We start from the raw sequence: 21,604 nt of genomic DNA on the forward strand, positions 1-21,604 counted from the left end.
CCTTCACACTAATAAAGGACAGCAATAACAATAGTGTGAAGGTCTTCACCTTCACACTAATAAAGGACAGCAATAACAATAGTGTGAAGGTCTTCACCTTCACACTAATAATAATAATAATAGAGAATGGTGTAGAATAACATATGTGTGAAGGCCATCGCCTTCACACAACTAGAAAATGCAATTTCTGGAGAAATTGCGTGTGAAGGCGAAGACTTTGAATCACTTCTTGGGGAATGATGGCGAATGATGTTGAAATGAGTTGAATTTCTTGAGAAATGTGGAAAATAGAAGTGTAATACTAAATTTTGGAGAATTTGGTTGAATTTCAAATTTGAAGTTTGGAATTTGTGGTAAGTGGGAGGTTGTGGAATAGGTAGGGAAAAGATGAACAGTTGAATGTTGGAACGGGTTGAATCGGTTAAAAAATGTAGACGTGAAAGCAAATGTTGAATCTCCATAGAGAATGAATGGGAATTAAAAGAAAAAGCAATTGCGCCAAAATATTTTGAAATTTGGAACAAAACGAAAATAAATAGCTTCAGGAGGTTCACTTTTGGAGTTAAAATGTTGAAATGGGTTCAATCGGACAAAAAATGCAAAAGTTAGCGACTAATGTAGCTATTTAGGGCAGTTAATGTTGAAATAAGGTCACTTCCGGGGTGATTTGGGTCACTTCCGGTCTATTTGGGTCACTTCCGGTTTGAGTAGAGGCACTTCCGGTTTGATTTGGGGTCACTTCCGGTTTACCTAAGGTCACTTCCTGTTTACCTAAGGTCACTTGCGGTTTGATATGGGGCACTTCCGGTACATTCTGGGTTCATTGGGGGCACTTCCGGGTCAATCCAAGATGGCCGCCACACTGGAAGTGTGGGTGAAGGAGGTGAATATGGTAAGCATAAGGTAAACAAAGTGAATAAAGTTGGAATGGGTTGAATCGGTTGAAAAATGTGGAAAAAAGAGTAGAAAAACGAAATTGTAGAGAATTTTTGGTAAGTGGAAAGTTGTGGAATAGGCAGGCAAAGGATGAACAGTTGAATGTTGGAACGGGTTGAATCGGTTAAAAAATGTAGAAGTGAGAGCAAATGTTGAATCCCCATAGAGAATGAATGGGAATTAAAAGAAAAAGCAATTGCGCCAAAATATTTTGAAATTTGAAACAAAACGTAAAAAAACAGCTTCAGGAGGTTCACTTTTGGGGTTAAAATGTTGAAACGGGTTCAATCGGACAAAAAAAGCAAATGTTAGCGCCTAATGTAGCTATTTAGGGCAGTTAATGTTGAAATAAGTTCACTTCCGGGTTGATTTGGGTCACTTCCGGTCTATTTGGGTCACTTCCGGTTTGATTAGAGGCACTTCCGGTCTAGCTGAGGTCACTTCCGGTTTATTTGGGGTCACTTCCGGTTTAAAAAGGTCACTTCCGGTTTAAAAAGGTCACTTCCGGTTTGATTTGGGGTCACTTCCGGTTTACCTAAGGTCACTTCCTGTTTACCTAAGGTCACTTCCGGTTCGATTTGGGGCACTTCCGGTTCATTCTAGGGTCATTGGGAGCACTTCAGGGTCAATCCAAGATGGCCGCCACACTGGAAGTGGGGGTCAAGGGTTGAATTGTGTAAGCATAGTGGAAGTGGGGGTGAAGGGGGTGAATATGGTAAGGATGAGGTGACCAAAATGAATAAAGTTGGAATGGGTTGAATCGGTTGAAAAATGTAGAAATTAGAGTAGAAAAACCAAATTTTGTAGAATTTGGTTGAATTTCAAAATTGAAAATTTGGAAATTTTGGTAAGTGGGAAGGTGTGGAATAGGTAGGCAAAAGATGAACAGTTGAAAGTTCGAATGGGTTGAATCGGTTGAAAAACGTAGAAGTTAGAGTAGAAAAACGAAATTTTGGAGAATTTGGTTGAATTTCAAATTTGAAATTTTGGAATTTTTGGTAGGTGAGAAGTTGTGGAATAGGCAGGCAAAAGATGAACAGTTGAAAATTGGAATGGATTGAATCGGTTGAAAAATGTAGAAACTAGAGGTGAAAAACGAAATTTCGTGAAATTTTGTCGGAATTTTTAACGTGAAAACGTGAAATTTTTGAATTTGGGAATTTTGGGAATGTCGAGAATCATTCCGAATGTGGTTTGAATGTGCTGAATGAGGTGAATTTAAAAGGGGAATGACGTAAATGTGAAATGTAGAATCTGCCATTGAGAATGAATGGGGAAAAATTTGTCGTAAATTCGCGAATTTTGCGAAATCGGAAAATTTTCGGAACGAGAAAAATGGAAGCGCTCATCTCGTGAATATTTGGAATACGTCAAAAGTGGAACGGAGTGAATCGGATGAATTATGTGGAAGAAGAAGCGGGACAAAAAAGTGTGGAGAATAAAATATAATAACTAGAAAATGCAATTTCTGGAGAAATTGCGTGTGAAGGCGAAGACTTTGAATCACTTCTTGGGGAATGCTGGCGAATTATGCTGAAACGAGTTGAATTACTTGAGAAATGCCGAAAATAGAGGTGAAAAACGGAATTTTGGAGAATTTGGTGGAATTACAGAATTTTGGAGAATTTGGTTGAGTTTAAAATCTTAAAATGTGGAATTTATGGCAAGTGGAAATTTGGGGAATAGGTAGGAAAAAGATGAAGAGTTGAAAGTTGGAATGGGTTGAATCGGTTGAACAATGTGAAAATTAGAGTAGAAAAACGAAATTTTGGAGAATTTGGTTGAATTTCAAATTTGGGATTTTTGGTAAGTGGGAAGTTGTGTAATACGTAGGCAAAAGATGAAGAGTCGAAAGTTGGAATGGGTTGAATCGGTTGAAAAACGTACAAATTAGAGTCGAAAAACGAAATTTTGCAGAATTTGGTTGAATTTCAAATTTGGAATTTTTGGTAAGTGGGAAGTTGTGAAATAGGTAAGCAAAAGATGAAAAGTTGAAAGTTGGAATGGATTGAATTGGTTGCACAATGTAAAGATTAGAGTAGAAAAACAAAATGTTTGAGAATTTGGTTGAATTTCAAATTTTTAATTTTTAATATTTGGTAAGTGGGAAGTTGTGGAATAGGTAGGCAAAAGATGAAGAGTTGAAAGTTGGAATGGGTTGAATCGGTTGAACAATGTAGAAATTACAGTAGAAAAACGAAATTTTGGAGATTTTGGTTGAATTTCAAATTTGGAATTTTTGGTAAGTTGGAAGTTGTGGAATAGGTAGGCAAAAGATGAAGAGTTGAAAGTTGGAATGGGTTGAATCGGTTGAACAATGTAGAAATTAGAGTAGAAAAACAAAATGTTGGAGAATTTGGTTGAATTTCAAATATGGAATTTTTGTTAAGTGGGAAGTTGTGGAATAGGTAGGCAAAAGATGAAGAGTTGAAAGTTGGAATGGGTTGAATCGGTTGAACAATGTAGAAATTAGATTAGAAAAACGAAATTTTGGAGAATTTGGTTGAATTTCAAATTTGGAATTTTTGGTAAACGGGAAGTTGTGGAATAGGTAGGCAAAACATGAACAGTTGAAAGTTGGAATGAGTTGAATCGGTTGAAAAATGTAGAAATTAGAGTAGAAAAACAAAATTTTTGAGAATTTGGTTGAATTCCAAATTTGAAAATTTGGAATTTTTCATAAGTTGGAAGTTGTGGAATAGTTAGAAAAAGATGAACAGTTGAAAGTTGGAATGGGTTGAATCGGTTGAAAAACGTAAAAGTTAGAGTGGAAAAACGAAATTTTGGAGAATTTGGTTGAATTTCAAATTTGGAATTTTTGGTAAGTGGGAAGTTGTGGAATAGGTAGGCAAAAGATGAACAGTTGAAAGTTGGAATGAGTTGAATCGGTTGAACAATGTAGAAAAAAGTGGAATGATGTAAATGTGAAATGTCGAATCTGCCATTAAGAATGAATGGGGAAAAATTTGTCGTAAGTTCGCGAATTTTGCGAAATCGGAAAATTTTCGGAACGAGAAAAATGGAAGCGCTCATCTCGTGAATATTTGGAACACGTCAAAAGTGGAACGGAGTGAATCGGATGAACTATGTGGAAGAAGAAGCGGGACAAAAAAGTGTGGAGAATAAAATATAATAATAATAACTAGAAAATGCAATTTCTGGAGAAATTGCGTGTGAAGGCGAAGACTTTGAATCACTTCTTGGGGAATGATGGCGAATGATGTTGAAATGAGTTGAATTTCTTGAGAAATGTGGAAAATAGAAGTGTAATACTAAATTTTGGAGAATTTGGTTGAATTTCAAATTTGAAGTTTGGAATTTGTGGTAAGTGGGAGGTTGTGGAATAGGTAGGCAAAAGATGAACAGTTGAATGTTGGAACGGGTTGAATCGGTTAAAAAATGTAGACGTGAGAGCAAATGTTGAATCTCCATAGAGAATGAATGGGAATTAAAAGAAAAAGCAATTGCGCCAAAATATTTTGAAATTTGGAACAAAACGTAAAATAACAGCTTCAGGAGGTTCACTTTTGGGGTTAAAATGTTGAAACGGGTTCAATCGGACAAAAAATGCAAAAGTTAGCGCCTAATGTAGCTATTTATGGCAGTTAATGTTGAAATAAGTTCACTTCCGGGTTGATTTGGGTCACTTCCGGTCCATTTGGGTCACTTCCGGTTTGATTAGAGGCACTTCCGGTCCAGCTGAGGTCACTTCCGGTTTATTTGGGGTCACTTCCGGTTTAAAAAGGTCACTTCCGGTTTAAAAAGGTCACTTCCGGTTTGATTTGGGGTCACTTCCGGTTTACCTAAGGTCACTTCCTGTTTACCTAAGGTCACTTCCGGTTCGATTTGGGGCACTTCCGGTTCATTCTAGGGTCATTGGGAGCACTTCAGGGTCAATCCAAGATGGCCGCCACACTGGAAGTGGGGGTCAAGGGTTGAATTTTGTAAGCATAGTGGAAGTGGGGGTGAAGGTGGTGAATATGGTAAGGATGAGGTGACCAAAGTGAATAAAGTTGGAATGGGTTGAATCGGTTGAAAAATGTAGAAATTAGAGTAGAAAAACCAAATTTTGTAGAATTTGGTTGAATTTCAAAATTGAAAATTTGGAAATTTTGGTAAGTGGGAAGGTGTGGAATAGGTAGGCAAAAGATGAACAGTTGAAAGTTGGAATGGGTTGAATCGGTTGAAAAACGTAGAAGTTAGAGTAGAAAAACGAAATTTTGGAGAATTTGGTTGAATTTCAAATTTGAAATTTTGGAATTTTTGGTAGGTGAGAAGTTGTGGAATAGGCAGGCAAAAGATGAACAGTTGAAAGTTGGAATGGGTTGAATCGGTTGAAAAATGTAGAAGTTAGAGTAGAAAAACGAAATTACGAAGAATTTGGTTGAATTTCAAATTTGAAAATTTGGAATTTTTTTGTAAGTGGGAAGTTGTGGAATAGGTAGGCAAAAGATGAACAGTTGGAAGTTGGAACGGGTTGAATCGGTCGAAAAATGTAGAAATTAGAGGTGAAAAACGAAATTTCGTGAAATTTTGTCGGAATTTTTAACGAGAAAACGTGAAATTTTTGAATTTGGGAATTTTGGGAATGTCGAGAATCATTCCGAATGTGGTTTGAATGTGCTGAATGAGGTGAATGTAAAAGGGGAATGACGTAAATGTGAAATGTCGAATCTGCCATTGAGAATGAATGGGGAAAAATTTGTCGTAAATTCGCGAATTTTGCGAAATCGGAAAATTTTCGGAACGAGAAAAATGGAAGCGCTCATCTCGTGAATATTTGGAATACGTCAAAAGTGGAACGGAGTGAATCGGATGAATTATGTGGAAGAAGAAGCGGGACAAAAAAGTGGCGGGAATAAAATAGAATAATAATAATAACTAGAAAATGCAATTTCTGGAGAAATTGCGTGTGAAGGCGAAGACTTTGAATCACTTCTTGGGGAATGATGGCGAATGATGTTGAAATGAGTAGAATTTCTTGAGAAATGTGGAAAATAGAAGTGTAATACTAAATTTTGGAGAATGTGGTTGAATTTCAAATTTGAATTTTGGAATTTTTGGTAAGTAGGAGGTTGTGGAATAGGTAGGCAAAAGATGAACAGTTGAAAGTTGGAACGGGTTGAAACGGTTAAAAAATGTAGAAGTTAGAGCAAATCTTGAATCCCCATAGAGAATGACTGGGAATTAAAAGAAAAAGCAATTGCGCCAAAATATTTTGAAATTTGGAACAAAAGGACAAAAAACGGCTTAAGGAGGTTCCCTTTTCCCTTTAAAATGTTGAAACGGGTTTAATCGGACAAAAAATGCAAAAGTTAGCGACTAATGTAGCTATTTAGGGCAGTTAATGTTGAAATAAGGTCACTTCCGGTTTGATTTGGGTCACTTCCGGTCTATTTGGGTCACTTCCGGTTTGATTAGAGGCACTTCCGGTCTAGCTGAGGTCACTTCCGGTTTATTTGGGGTCACTTCCGGTTTAAAAAGGTCACTTCCGGTTTAAAAAGGTCACTTCCGGTTTGATTTGGGGTCACTTCCGGTTTACCCAAGGTCACTTCCTGTTTACCTAAGGTCACTTCCGGTTCGATTTGGGGCACTTCCGGTTCATTCTAGGGTCATTGGGAGCACTTCAGGGTCAATCCAAGATGGCCGCCACACTGGAAGTGGGGGTCAAGGGTTGAATTGTGTAAGCATAGTGGAAGTGGGGGTGAAGGGGGTGAATATGGTAAGGATGAGGTGACCAAAGTGAATAAAGTTGGAATGGGTTGAATCGGTTGAAAAATGTAGAAATTAGAGTAGAAAAACCAAATTTTGTAGAATTTGGTGTGAATTTCAAAATTGAAAATTTGGAAATTTTGGTATGTGGGAAGGTGTGGAATAGGTAGGAAAAAGATGAACAGTTGAAAGTTGGAATGGGTTGAATCGGTCAAAAATTGTAGAAATTAGAGGTGAAAAACGGAATTTTGTGAAATTTTGTCGAAATTTTTAACGTGAAAACGTGAAATTTTTGAATTTGGGAATTTTGGGAATGTCGAGAATCATTCCGAATGTGGTTTGAATGTGCTGAATGAGGTGAATTTAAAAGGGGAATGATGTAAATGTGAAATGTCGAATCTGCCTTTGAGAATGAATGGGGAAAAATTTGTCGTAAATTCGCGAATTTTGCGAAATCGGAAAATTTTCGGAACGAGAAAAATGGAAGCGCTCATCTCGTGAATATTTGGAATACGTCAAAAGTGGAACGGAGTGAATCGGATGAAGTATGTGGAAGAAGAAGCGGGACAAAAAAGTGTGGAGAATAAAATATAATAATAATAATAATAATAATAATAATAGAGAATGGTGTAGAATAACATATGTGTGAAGGCCATCGCCTTCACACAACTAGAAAATGCAATTTCTGGAGAAATTGCGTGTGAAGGCGAAGACTTTGAATCACTTCTTGGGGAATGCTGGCGAATTATGCTGAAACCAGTTGAATTACTTGAGAAATGTAGAAAATAGAGGTGAAAAACGGAATTTTGGAGAATTTGGTGGAATTTCAGAATTTTGGAGAATTTGGTTGAGTTTAAAATCTTAAAATGTGGAATTTATGGCAAGTGGAAATTTGGGGAATAGGTAGGAAAAAGATGAAGAGTTGAAAGTTGGAATGAGTTGAATCGGTTGAACAATGTGAAAATTAGAGTAGAAAAACACATTTTTGGAGAATTTGGTTGAATTTCAAATTTCAAAATTTGGAATTTTTTGTAAGGGGAAGTTGTGGAATAGGTAAGCAAAAGATGAAGAGTTGAAAGTTGGAATGGGTTGAATCGGTAGAGAAATGTAGAAATGAGAGTAGAAAAACGAAATTTTGGAGAATTTGGTTGAATTTCAAATTTTGGATTTTTGGTAAGTGGGAAGTTGTGTAATACGTAGGCAAAAGATGAAGAGTTGAAAGTTGGAATGGGTTGAATCGGTTGAAAAATGTACAAATTAGAGTCGAAAAACGAAATTTTGCAGAATTTGGTTGAATTTCAAATTTGGAATTTTTGGTAAGTGGGAAGTTGTGAAATAGGTAAGCAAAAGATGAAAAGTTGAAAGTTGGAATGGATTGAATCGGTTGCACAATGTAAAGATTAGAGTAGAAAAACAAAATGTTTGAGAATTTGGTTGAATTTCAAATTTTTAATTTTTGGTAAGTGGGAAATTGTGGAATAGGTAGGCAAAAGATGAAGAGTTGAAAGTTGGAATGGGTTGAATCGGTTGAACAATGTAGAAATTACAGTAGAAAAACGAAATTTTGGAGATTTTGGTTGAATTTCAAATTTGGAATTTTTGGTAAGTCGGAAGTTGTGGAATAGGTAGGCCAAAGATGAAGAGTTGAAAGTTGGAATGGGTTGAATCGGTTGAACAATGTAGAAATTAGAGTAGAAAAACAAAATGTTGGAGAATTTGGTTGAATTTCAAATATGGAATTTTTGGTAAGTGGGAAGTTGTGGAATAGGTAGGCAAAAGATGAAGAGTTGAAAGTTGGAATGGGTTGAATCGGTTGAACAATGTAGAAATTAGATTAGAAAAACGAAATTTTGGAGAATTTGGTTGAATTTCAAATTTGGAATTTTTGGTAAACGGGAAGTTGTGGAATAGGTAGGCAAAACATGAACAGTTGAAAGTTGGAATGAGTTGAATCGGTTAAAAAATGTAGAAATTAGAGTAGAAAAACAAAATTTTTGAGAATTTGGTTGAATTCCAAATTTGGAATTTTTGGTAAGTCGGAAGTTGTGGAATAGGTAGGCAAAAGTTGAAGAGTTGAAAGTTGGAATGGGTTGAATCGGTTGAACAATGTAGAAATTAGAGTAGAAAAACAAAATGTTGGAGAATTTGGTTGAATTTCAAATATGGAATTTTTGGTAAGTGGGAAGTTGTGGAATAGGTAGGCAAAAGATGAAGAGTTGAAAGTTGGAATGGGTTGAATCGGTTGAACAATGTAGAAATTAGATTAGAAAAACGAAATTTTGGAGAATTTGGTTGAATTTCAAATTTGGAATTTTTGGTAAACGGGAAGTTGTGGAATAGGTAGGCAAAACATGAACAGTTGAAAGTTGGAATGAGTTGAATCGGTTAAAAAATGTAGAAATTAGAGTAGAAAAACAAAATGTTGGAGAATTTGGTTGAATTTCAAATATGGAATTTTTGGTAAGTGGGAAGTTGTGGAATAGGTAGGCAAAACATGAACATTTGAAAGTTGGAATGAGTTGAATCGGTTGAAAAATGTAGAAATTAGAGTAGAAAAACAAAATTTTTGAGAATTTGGTTGAATTCCAAATTTGAAAATTTGGAATTTTTCATAAGTTGGAAGTTGTGGAATAGTTAGAAAAAGATGAACAGTTGAAAGTTGGAATGGGTTGAATCGGTTGAAAAACGTAAAAGTTAGAGTGGAAAAACGAAATTTTGGAGAATTTGGTTGAATTTCAAATTTGGAATTTTTGGTAAGTGGGAAGTTGTGGAATAGGTAGGCAAAAGATGAACAGTTGAAAGTTGGAATGAGTTGAATCGGTTGAACAATGTAGAAAAAAGTGGAATGATGTAAATGTGAAATGTCGAATCTGCCATTAAGAATGAATGGGGAAAAATTTGTCGTAAGTTCGCGAATTTTGCGAAATCGGAAAATTTTCGGAACGAGAAAAATGGAAGCGCTCATCTCGTGAATATTTGGAACACGTCAAAAGTGGAACGGAGTGAATCGGATGAATTATGTGGAAGAAGAAGCGGGACAAAAAAGTGTGGAGAATAAAATATAATAATAACTAGAAAATGCAATTTCTGGAGAAATTGCGTGTGAAGGCGAAGACTTTGAATCACTTCTTGGCGAATGCTGGCGAATTATGCTGAAACGAGTTGAATTACTTGAGAAATGTAGAAAATAGAGGTGAAAAACGGAATTTTGGAGAATTTGGTGGAATTTCAGAATTTTGGAGAATTTGGTTGAGTTTAAAATCTTAAAATGTGGAATTTATGGCAAGTGGAAATTTGGGGAATAGGTAGGAAAAAGATGAAGAGTTGAAAGTTGGAATGAGTTGAATCGGTTGAACAATGTGATAATTAGAGTAGAAAAACACATTTTTGGAGAATTTGGTTGAATTTCAAAATTTGGAATTTTTTGTAAGGGGAAGTTGTGGAATAGGTAAGCAAAAGATGAAGAGTTGAAAGTTGGAATGGGTTGAATCGGTAGAGAAATGTAGAAATGAGAGTAGAAAAACGAAATTTTGGAGAATTTGGTTGAATTTCAAATTTGGGATTTTTGGTAAGTGGGAAGTTGTGTAATACGTAGGCAAAAGATGAAGAGTTGAAAGTTGGAATGGGTTGAATCGGTTGAAAAATGTACAAATTAGAGTCGAAAAACGAAATTTTGCAGAATTTGGTTGAATTTCAAATTTGGAATTTTTGGTAAGTGGGAAGTTGTGAAATAGGTAAGCAAAAGATGAAAAGTTGAAAGTTGGAATGGATTGAATCGGTTGCACAATGTAAAGATTAGAGTAGAAAAACAAAATGTTTGAGAATTTGGTTGAATTTCAAATTTTTAATTTTTAATTTTTGGTAAGTGGGAAATTGTGGAATAGGTAGGCAAAAGATGAAGAGTTGAAAGTTGGAATGGGTTGAATCGGTTGAACAATGTAGAAATTACAGTAGAAAAACGAAATTTTGGAGATTTTGGTTGAATTTCAAATTTGGAATTTTTGGTAAGTCGGAAGTTGTGGAATAGGTAGGCCAAAGATGAAGAGTTGAAAGTTGGAATGGGTTGAATCGGTTGAACAATGTAGAAATTAGAGTAGAAAAACAAAATGTTGGAGAATTTGGTTGAATTTCAAATATGGAATTTTTGGTAAGTGGGAAGTTGTGGAATAGGTCGGCAAAAGATGAAGAGTTGAAAGTTGGAATGGGTTGAATCGGTTGAACAATGTAGAAATTAGATTAGAAAAACGAAATTTTGGAGAATTTGGTTGAATTTCAAATTTGGAATTTTTGGTAAACGGGAAGTTGTGGAATAGGTAGGCAAAACATGAACAGTTGAAAGTTGGAATGAGTTGAATCGGTTAAAAAATGTAGAAATTAGAGTAGAAAAACAAAATTTTTGAGAATTTGGTTGAATTCCAAATTTGGAATTTTTGGTAAGTCGGAAGTTGTGGAATAGGTAGGCAAAAGATGAAGAGTTGAAAGTTGGAATGGGTTGAATCGGTTGAACAATGTAGAAATTAGAGTAGAAAAACAAAATGTTCGAGAATTTGGTTGAATTTCAAATATGGAATTTTTGGTAAGTGGGAAGTTGTGGAATAGGTAGGCAAAAGATGAAGAGTTGAAAGTTGGAATGGGTTGAATCGGTTGAACAATGTAGAAATTAGATTAGAAAAACGAAATTTTGGAGAATTTGGTTGAATTTCAAATTTGGAATTTTTGGTAAACGGGAAGTTGTGGAATAGGTAGGCAAAACATGAACAGTTGAAAGTTGGAATGAGTTGAATCGGTTAAAAAATGTAGAAATTAGAGTAGAAAAACAAAATGTTGGAGAATTTGGTTGAATTTCAAATATGGAATTTTTGGTAAGTGGGAAGTTGTGGAATAGGTAGGCAAAACATGAACAGTTGAAAGTTGGAATGAGTTGAATCGGTTGAAAAATGTAGAAATTAGAGTAGAAAAACAAAATTTTTGAGAATTTGGTTGAATTCCAAATTTGAAAATTTGGAATTTTTCATAAGTTGGAGGTTGTGGAATAGTTAGAAAAAGATGAACAGTTGAAAGTTGGAATGGGTTGAATCGGTTGAAAAACGTAAAAGTTAGAGTGGAAAAACGAAATTTTGGAGAATTTGGTTGAATTTCAAATTTGGAATTTTTGGTAAGTGGGAAGTTGTGGAATAGGTAGGCAAAAGATGAACAGTTGAAAGTTGGAATGAGTTGAATCGGTTGAACAATGTAGAAAAAAGTGGAATGATGTAAATGTGAAATGTCGAATCTGCCATTAAGAATGAATGGGGAAAAATTTGTCGTAAGTTCGCGAATTTTGCGAAATCGGAAAATTTTCGGAACGAGAAAAATGGAAGCGCTCATCTCGTGAATATTTGGAACACGTCAAAAGTGGAACGGAGTGAATCGGATGAACTATGTGGAAGAAGAAGCGGGACAAAAAAGTGTGGAGAATAAAATATAATAATAATAATAACTAGAAAATGCAATTTCTGGAGAAATTGCGTGTGAAGGCGAAGACTTTGAATCACTTCTTGGGGAATGCTGGCGAATTATGCTGAAACGAGTTGAATTACTTGAGAAATGTAGAAAATAGAGGTGAAAAACGGAATTTTGGAGAATTTGGTGGAATTTCAGAATTTTGGAGAATTTGGTTGAGTTTAAAATCTTAAAATGTGGAATTTATGGCAAGTGGAAATTTGGGGAATAGGTAGGAAAAAGATGAAGAGTTGAAAGTTGGAATGGGTTGAATCGGTTGAAAAATGTACAAATTAGAGTCGAAAAACGAAATTTTTCCGAATTTGGTTGAATTTCAAATTTGGAATTTTTGGTAAGTGGGAAGTTGTGAAATAGGTAAGCAAAAGATGAAAAGTTGAAAGTTGGAATGGATTGAATCGGTTGCACAATGTAAAGATTAGAGTAGAAAAACAAAATGTTTGAGAATTTGGTTGAATTTCAAATTTTTAATTTTTAATTTTTGGTAAGTGGGAAGTTGTGGAATAGGTAGGCAAAAGATAAAGAGTTGAAAGTTGGAATGGGTTGAATCGGTTGAACAATGTAGAAATTACAGTAGAAAAACGAAATTTTGGAGATTTTGGTTGAATTTCAAATTTGGAATTTTTGGTAAGTGGGAAGTTGTGGAATAGGTAGGCAAAAGATGAAGAGTTGAAAGTTGGAATGGGTTGAATCGGTTGAACAATGTAGAAATTAGAGTAGAAAAACAAAATGTTGGAGAATTTGGTTGAATTTCAAATATGGAATTTTTGGTAAGTGGGAAGTTGTGGAATAGATAGGCAAAAGATGAACAGTTGAAAGTTGGAATGAGTTGAATCGGTTGAACAATGTAGAAATTAGAGTAGAAAAACGAAATTTAGAAAGATTTGGTTGAATTTCAAATTTGGAATTTTTGGTAAGTGGGAAGTTGTGGAATAGGTAGGCAAAAGATGAACAGTTGAAAGTTGGAATGAGTTGAATCGGTTGAACAATGTAGAAATTAGAGTAGAAAAACGAAATTTTGGAAATTTTGGTTGAATTTCAAATTTGGAATTTTTGGTAAGTCGGAAAAAGTGGAATAGGTAGGCAAAATATGAAGAGTTGAAAGTTGGAATGGGTTGAATCGGTTGAACAATGTAGAAATTAGAGTAGAAAAACAAAATGTTGGAGAATTTGGTTGAATTTCAAATATGGAATTTTTGGTAAGTGGGAAGTTGTGGAATAGGTAGGCAAAAGATGAAGAGTTGAAAGTTGGAATGGGTTGAATCGGTTGAACAATGTAGAAATTAGAGTAGAAAAACAAAATGTTGGAGAATTTGGTTGAATTTCAAATATGGAATTTTTGGTAAGTGGGAAGTTGTGGAATAGGTAGGCAAAAGATGAAGAGTTGAAAGTTGGAATGGGTTGAATCGGTTGAACAATGTAGAAATTAGATTAGAAAAACAAAATTTTGGAGAATTTGGTTGAATTTCAAATTTGGAATTTTTGTTAAACGGGAAGTTGTGGAATAGGTAGGCAAAACATGAACAGTTGAAAGTTGGAATGAGTTGAATCGGTTAAAAAATGTAGAAATTAGAGTAGAAAAACAAAACTTTTGAGAATTTGGTTGAATTCCAAATTTGGAATTTTTGGTAAGTGGGAAGTTGTGAAATAGGTAAGCAAAAGATGTAAAGTTGAAAGTTGGAATGGATTGAATCGGTTTCACAATGTAAAGATTAGAGAAGAAAAACCAAATGTTTGAGAATTTGGTTGAATTTCAAATTTGGAATTTTTGGTAAGTGGGAAGTTGTGGAATAGGTAGGCAAAAGATGAAGAGTTGAAAGTTGGAACGGGTTGAATCGGTTGAACAATGTAGAAATTAGAGTAGAAAAACGAAATTTTGGAGATTTTGGTTGAATTTCAAATTTGGAATTTTTGGTAAGTCGGAAGTTGTGGAATAGGTAGGCAAAAGATGAAGAGTTGAAAGTTGGAATGGGTTGAATCGGTTGAACAATGTAGAAATTAGAGTAGAAAAACAAAATGTTGGAGAATTTGGTTGAATTTCAAATATGGAATTTTTGGTAAGTGGGAAGTTGTGGAATAGATAGGCAAAAGATGAACAGTTGAAAGTTGGAACGAGTTGAATCGGTTGAACAATGTAGAAATTAGAGTAGAAAAACGAAATTTAGAAAGATTTGGTTGAATTTCAAATTTGGAATTTTTGGTAAACGGGAAGTTGTGGAATAGGTAGGCAAAACATGAACAGTTGAAAGTTGGAATGAGTTGAATCGGTTGAAAAATGTAGAAATTAGAGTAGAAAAACAAAATTTTTGAGAATTTGGTTGAATTCCAAATTTGAAAATTTGGAATTTTTCATAAGTTGGAAGTTGTGGAATAGTTAGAAAAAGATGAACAGTTGAAAGTTGGAATGGGTTGAATCGGTTGAAAAACGTAAAAGTTAGAGTGGAAAAACGAAATTTTGGAGAATTTGGTTGAATTTCAAATTTGGAATTTTTGGTAAGTGGGAAGTTGTGGAATAGGTAGGCAAAAGATGAACAGTTGAAAGTTGGAATGAGTTGAATCGGTTGAACAATGTAGAAAAAAGTGGAATGATGTAAATGTGAAATGTCGAATCTGCCATTAAGAATGAATGGGGAAAAATTTGTCGTAAGTTCGCGAATTTTGCGAAATCGGAAAATTTTCGGAACGAGAAAAATGGAAGCGCTCATCTCGTGAATATTTGGAACGCGTGAAAAGTGGAACGGAGTGAATCGGATGAACTATGTGGAAGAAGAAGCGGGACAAAAAAGTGGCGGGAATAAAATAGAAGAATAATAATAATAATAATAATAATAATAATAGAGAATGGTGTAGAATAACATATGTGTGAAGGCCATCGCCTTCACACAATAATAATAGAGAATGGTGTAGAATAACATATGTGTGAAGGCCATCGCCTTCACACAATAATAATAACTAGAATTTGCAATTCCTGAAGAAATTGCGTGTGAAGGTGAAGAGGTTGAATAAATACTTGGGGAATGTTGCAGAATGATGTTGAAAAGAGTTGAATCGGTTGAAAAATGTAGAAATTACAAGGGAAAAAGGAAATTTGGGAAAATTCGGTGTGAATTTCAAAATTGAAAATTTGGAATTTTGGGTAAGTGGGAAGTTGTGGAATAGGTAGGAAAATGATGAACAGTTGAAAGGTGGAATGGGTTGAATAAGTTGAAAATGTAGAAATTAGAGTAGAAAAACAAAATTGTAGAGAATTTTTGGTAAGTGGGAAGTTGTGGAATAGGAAGGCAAAAGAGGAACAGTTGAAAGTTGGAACGAGTTGAATCGGTTAAAAAATGTAGAAGTTAGAGCAAATCTTGAATCCTAATAGAGAATGAATGGGAATTAAAAGAAAAAAAAATTGCACCAAAAGTTTCTGAAATTTGGAACAAAAGGAAAGAAACGGCTTCAGGAGGTTCACTTTTGGGGTTAAAATGTTGAAATGGGTTTAATCGGGCAAAATTTGCAAATGTTAGCGCAAATGTAGGTATTTAGGGCACTTAATGTTGAAATATGGTCATTTCCGGTTTGATTAGAGGCACTTCCGGTCCAGCTGAGGTCACTTCCGGTTTATTTGGGGTCACTTCCGGTTTAAAAAGGTCACTTCCGGTTTGATTTGGGGTCACTTCCGGTTTGATTTGGGGTCACTTCCGGTTTACCTGAGGTCACTTCCGGTTCATTTGGGGTCAATTCCGGTTTGATTTGGGGCACTTCCAGTTCATTCCGGGTTCATTGGGGCACTTCAGGGTCAATCCAAGATGGCCGCCACTCTGGAAGTGGGGGTCAAGGGTTGAATTGTGGAAGTGGGGGTGAAGGGGGTGAATATGGTAAGCATAAGGTGAACAAAGTGAATAAAGTTGGAATGGGTTGAATCGGTTGAAAAATGTAGAAATTAGAAGGGAAAAACTAAATTTTGGGAAAATTTGGTGTGAATTTCAAAATTGAAAATTTGGAAATTTTGCTAAGTGGGAAGGTGTGGAATAGGTAGGCAAAAGATGAACAGTTGAAAGTTGGAACGAGTTGAATCGGTGGAAAAATGTAGAAACTAGAAGTGAAAAACTAAATTTTGTGAAATTTTGCAAAATTTTGTGCAAATTTTAAAAGTGAAAACGTGAAATTTTTGAATTTGGCAAGTTTGGGAATGTCCCCAATGTGATTTGAATGTGTTGAAATAAGTGAATTTCAAACTGGAACAACAAAAATGTGAAATGTTGAATCTGCCATTAAGAATGAATGGGGAAAAAAATGCCACAAAATCGTGAATTTTGTGAAAACGGAAAATTTTTCGAACAAAAAAAATGTAAGCAGCCGTGTCATGAATATTTGGAATAAGTGAAAAGTGGAACGGAGTGAATCGGTTGAAGTATGTGGAAGGAGTTAAGCGTCAAAAAAGTGAGCGGAATAAGTAGAATAATAATAACAATAACTAGAATTTCAATTCCTGAAGAAATTGCGTGTGAAGGTGAAGAGGTTGAATAAATACTTGGGGAATGTTGCAGAATGATGTTGAAAAGAGTTGAATCGGTTGAAAAATGTAGAAATTACAAGGGAAAAAGGAAATTTGGGAAAATTGGGTGTGAATTTCAAAATTGAAAATTTGGAATTTTGGGTAAGTGGGAAGTTGTGGAATAGGTAGGAAAATGATGAACAGTTGAAAGGTGGAATGGGTTGAATAAGTTGAAAATGTAGAAATTAGAGTAGAAAAACAAAATTGTAGAGAATTTTTGGTAAGTGGGAAGTTGTGGAATAGGAAGGCAAAAGAGGAACAGTTGAAAGTTGGAACGAGTTGAATCGGTTAAAAAATGTAGAAGTTAGAGCAAATCTTGAGTCCTAATAGAGAATGAATGGGAATTAAAAGAAAAAAAAATTGCACCAAAAGTTTCTGAAATTTGGAACAAAAGGAAAGAAACGGCTTCAGGAGGTTCACTTTTGGGGTTAAAATGTTGAAATGGGTTTAATCAGGCAAAATTTGCAAAAGTTAGCGCAAATGTAGGTATTTAGGGCACTTAATGTTGAAATATGGTCATTTCCGGTTTGATTTGGGTCACTTCCGGTTTGATTAGAGGCACTTCCGGTCCAGCTGAGGTCACTTCCGGTTTATTTGGGGTCACTTCCGGTTGAAAAAGGTCACTTCCGGTTGAAAAAGGTCACTTCCGGTTTGATTTGGGGTCACTTCCGGTTTACCTGAGGTCACTTCCGGTTCATTTGGGGTCAATTCCGGTTTGATTTGGGGCACTTCCAGTTCATTCCGGGTTCATTGGGGCACTTCAGGGTCAATCCAAGATGGCCGCCACTCTGGAAGTGGGGGTCAAGGGTTGAATTGTGGAAGTGGGGGTGAAGGGGGTGAATACGGTAAGCATAAGGTGAACAAAGTGAATAAAGTTGGAATGGGTTGAATCGGTTGAAAAATGTAAAAATTAGAAGGGAAAAACTAAATTTTGGGAAAATTTGGTGTGAATTTCAAAATTGAAAATTTGGAAATTTTGCTAAGTGGGAAGGTGTGGAATAGGTAGGCAAAAGATGAACAGTTGAAAGTTGGAACGAGTTGAATCGGTGGAAAAATGTAGAAACTAGAAGTGAAAAACTAAATTTTGTGAAATTTTGCAAAATTTTGTGCAAATTTTAAAAGTGAAAATGTGAAATTTTTGAATTTGGCAAGTTTGGGAATGTCCCCAATGTGATTTGAATGTGTTGAAATAAGTGAATTTCAAACTGGAACAACAAAAATGTGAAATGTTGAATCTGCCATTAAGAATGAATGGGGAAAAAAATGCCACAAAATCGTGAATTTTGTGAAAACGGAAAATTTTTCGAACAAAAAAAATGTAAGCAGCCGTGTCATGAATATTTGGAATAAGTGAAAAGTGGAACGGAGTGAATCGGTTGAAGTATGTGGAAGGAGTTAAGCGTCAAAAAAGTGAGCGGAATAAGTAGAATAATAATAATAATAACTAGAATTTGCAATTCCTGAAGAAATTGCGTGTGAAGGTGAAGAGGTTGAATAAATACTTGGGGAATGTTGCAGAATGATGTTGAAAAGAGTTGAATTGGTTGAAAAATGTAGAAATTACAAGGGAAAAAGGAAATTTGGGAAAATTGGGTGTGAATTTCAAAATTGAAAATTTGGAATTTTGGGTAAGTGGGAAGTTGTGGAATAGGTAGGAAAATGATGAACAGTTGAAAGGTGGAATGGGTTGAATAAGTTGAAAATGTAGAAATTAGAGTAGAAAAACAAAATTGTAGAGAATTTTTGGTAAGTGGGAAGTTGTGGAATAGGAAGGCAAAAGAGGAACAGTTGAAAGTTGGAACGAGTTGAATCGGTTAAAAAATGTAGAAGTTAGAGCGAATCTTGAATCCTAATAGAGAATGAATGGGAATTAAAAGAAAAAAAAAATTGCACCAAAAGTTTCTGAAATTTGGAACAAAAGGAAAGAAACGGCTTCAGGAGGTTCACTTTTGGGGTTAAAATGTTGAAATGGGTTTAATCGGGCAAAATTTGCAAAGGTTAGCGCAAATGTAGGTATTTAGGGCACTTAATGTTGAAATATGGTCATTTCCGGTTTGATTTGGGTCACTTCCGGTTTGATTAGAGGCACTTCCGGTCCAGCTGAGCTCACTTCCGGTTTATTTTGGGTCACTTCCGGTTTAAAAAGGTCACTTCCGGTTTGATTTGGGGTCACTTCCGGTTTGATTTGGGGTCACTTCCGGTTTACCTGAGGTCACTTCCGGTTCATTTGGGGTCAATTCCGGTTTGATTTGGGGCACTTCCAGTTCATTCCGGGTTCATTGGGGCACTTCAGGGTCAATCCAAGATGGCCGCCACTCTGGAAGTGGGGGTCAAGGGTTGAATTGTGGAAGTGGGGGTGAAGGGGGTGAATATGGTAAGCATAAGGTGAACAAAGTGAATAAAGTTGGAATGGGTTGAATCGGTTGAAAAATGTAGAAATTAGAAGGGAAAAACTAAATTTTGGGAAAATTTGGTGTGAATTTCAAAATTGAAAATTTGGAAATTTTGCTAAGTGGGAAGGTGTGGAATAGGTAGGCAAAAGATGAACAGTTGAAAGTTGGAACGAGTTGAATCGGTGGAAAAATGTAGAAACTAGAAGTGAAAAACTAAATTTTGTGAAATTTTGCAAAATTTTGTGCAAATTTTAAAAGTGAAAACGTGAAATTTTTGAATTTGGCAAGTTTGGGAATGTCCCCAATGTGATTTGAATGTGTTGAAATAAGTGAATTTCAAACTGGAACAACAAAAATGTGAAATGTTGAATCTGCCATTAAGAATGAATGGGGAAAAAAATGCCACAAAATCGTGAATTTTGTGAAAACGGAAAATTTTTCGAACAAAAAAAATGTAAGCAGCCGTGTCATGAATATTTGGAATAAGTGAAAAGTGGAACGGAGTGAATCGGTTGAAGTATGTGGAAGGAGTTAAGCGTCAAAAAAGTGAGCGGAATAAGTAGAATAATAATAATAACTAGAATTTGCAATTCCTGAAGAAATTGCGTGTGAAGGTGAAGAGGTTGAATAAATACTTGGGGAATGTTGCAGAATGATGTTGAAAAGAGTTGAATCGGTTGAAAAATGTAGAAATTACAAGGGAAAAAGGAAATTTGGGAAAATTGGGTGTGAGTAACAAAATTGAAAATTTGGAATTTTGGGTAAGTGGGAAGTTGTGGAATAGGTAGGAAAATGATGAACAGTTGAAAGGTCGAATGGGTTGAATAAGTTGAAAAATGTAGAAATTAGATTAGAAAAACAAAATTGTAGAGAATTTTTGGTAAGTGGGTAGTTGTGGAATAGGAAGGCAAAAGAAGAACAGTTCAAAGTTGGAAACAGTTGAATCGGTTAAAAAATGTAGAAGTTAGAGCAAATCTTGAATCCTAATAGAGAATGAATGGGAATTAAAAGAAAAAAAATTGCACCAAAATTTTTTGAAATTTGGAACAAAAGGAAAAAAACAGCTTTAGGAGGTTCACTTTTGGGGTTAAAATGTTGAAATGGGTTTAATCGGGCAAAATTTGCAAAAGTTAGCGCAAATGTAGGTATTTAGGGCACTTAATGTTGAAATATGGTCACTTCCGGTTTGATTTGGGTCACTTCCGGTCTATTTGGGTCACTTCCGGTTTGATTAGAGGCACTTCCGGTCTAGCTGAGGTCACTTCCGGTTTATTTGGGGTCACTTCCGGTTGAAAAAGGTCACTTCCGGTTTGATTTGGGGTCACTTCCGGTTTGATTTGGGGTCACTTCCGGTTTACCTGAGGTCACTTCCGGTTCATTTGGGGTCAATTCCGGTTTGATTTGGGGCACTTCCAGTTCATTCCGGGTTCATTGGGGCACTTCAGGGTCAATCCAAGATGGCCGCCACTCTGGAAGTGGGGGTCAAGGGTTGAATTGTGGAAGTGGGGGTGAAGGGGGTGAATATGGTAAGCATAAGGTGAACAAAGTGAATAAAGTTGGAATGGGTTGAATCGGTTGAAAAATGTAGAAATTAGAAGGGAAAAACTAAATTTTGGGAAAATTTGGTGTGAATTTCAAAATTGAAAATTTGGAAATTTTGCTAAGTGGGAAGGTGTGGAATAGGTAGGCAAAAGATGAACAGTTGAAAGTTGGAACGAGTTGAATCGGTGGAAAAATGTAGAAACTAGAAGTGAAAAACTAAATTTTGTGAAATTTTGCAAAATTTTGTGCAAATTTTAAAAGTGAAAACGTGAAATTTTTGAATTTGGCAAGTTTGGGAATGTCCCCAATGTGATTTGAATGTGTTGAAATAAGTGAATTTCAAACTGGAACAACAAAAATGTGAAATGTTGAATCTGCCATTAAGAATGAATGGGGAAAAAAATGCCACAAAATCGTGAATTTTGTGAAAACGGAAAATTTTTCGAACAAAAAAAATGTAAGCAGCCGTGTCATGAATATTTGGAATAAGTGAAAAGTGGAACGGAGTGAATCGGTTGAAGTATGTGGAAGGAGTTAAGCGTCAAAAAAGTGAGCGGAATAAGTAGAATAATAATAATAATAATAATAATAAAGGACAGCAATAACAATAGTGTGAAGGTCTTCACCTTCACACTAATAATAATAAAGGACAGCAATAACAATAGTGTGAAGGTCTTCACCTTCACACTAATAATAATAATAATAATAATAAAGGACAGCAATAACAATAGTGTGAAGGTCTTCACCTTCACACTAATAATAGAGAATGGTGTAGAATAACATATGTGTGAAGGCCATCGCCTTCACACAATAATAATAATAATAATAATAATAATAGAGAATGGTGTAGAATAACATATGTGTGAAGGCCATCGCCTTCACACAATAATAATAGAGAATGGTGTAGAATAACATATGTGTGAAGGCCATCGCCTTCACACAATAATAATAATAGAGAATGGTGTAGAATAACATATGTGTG

At 35.4% G+C, this 21,604-nt stretch overlaps 1 long non-coding RNA gene across 2 annotated transcripts in view; it reads left to right on the forward strand.

Annotated features, from left to right (window-relative positions):
* LOC125972515 (uncharacterized) overlaps positions 1-13,184 on the forward strand; it is a 35,666-nt gene extending 22,482 nt beyond the window's left edge. The window contains exon 4 of one of the 2 annotated variants that reach the window (XR_011087097.1): positions 90-13,184. This is a non-coding gene — a long non-coding RNA (uncharacterized lncRNA). The remainder of the gene's footprint in view (positions 1-89) is intronic. The other variant, XR_011087096.1, reaches the window with a different exon arrangement.
* The last annotated feature ends 8,420 nt before the right edge of the window (positions 13,185-21,604 follow it).

Source organism: Syngnathus scovelli, chromosome 7, assembly GCF_024217435.2.
Source record: "Syngnathus scovelli strain Florida chromosome 7, RoL_Ssco_1.2, whole genome shotgun sequence".
NCBI lineage: Eukaryota > Metazoa > Chordata > Actinopteri > Syngnathiformes > Syngnathidae > Syngnathus > Syngnathus scovelli.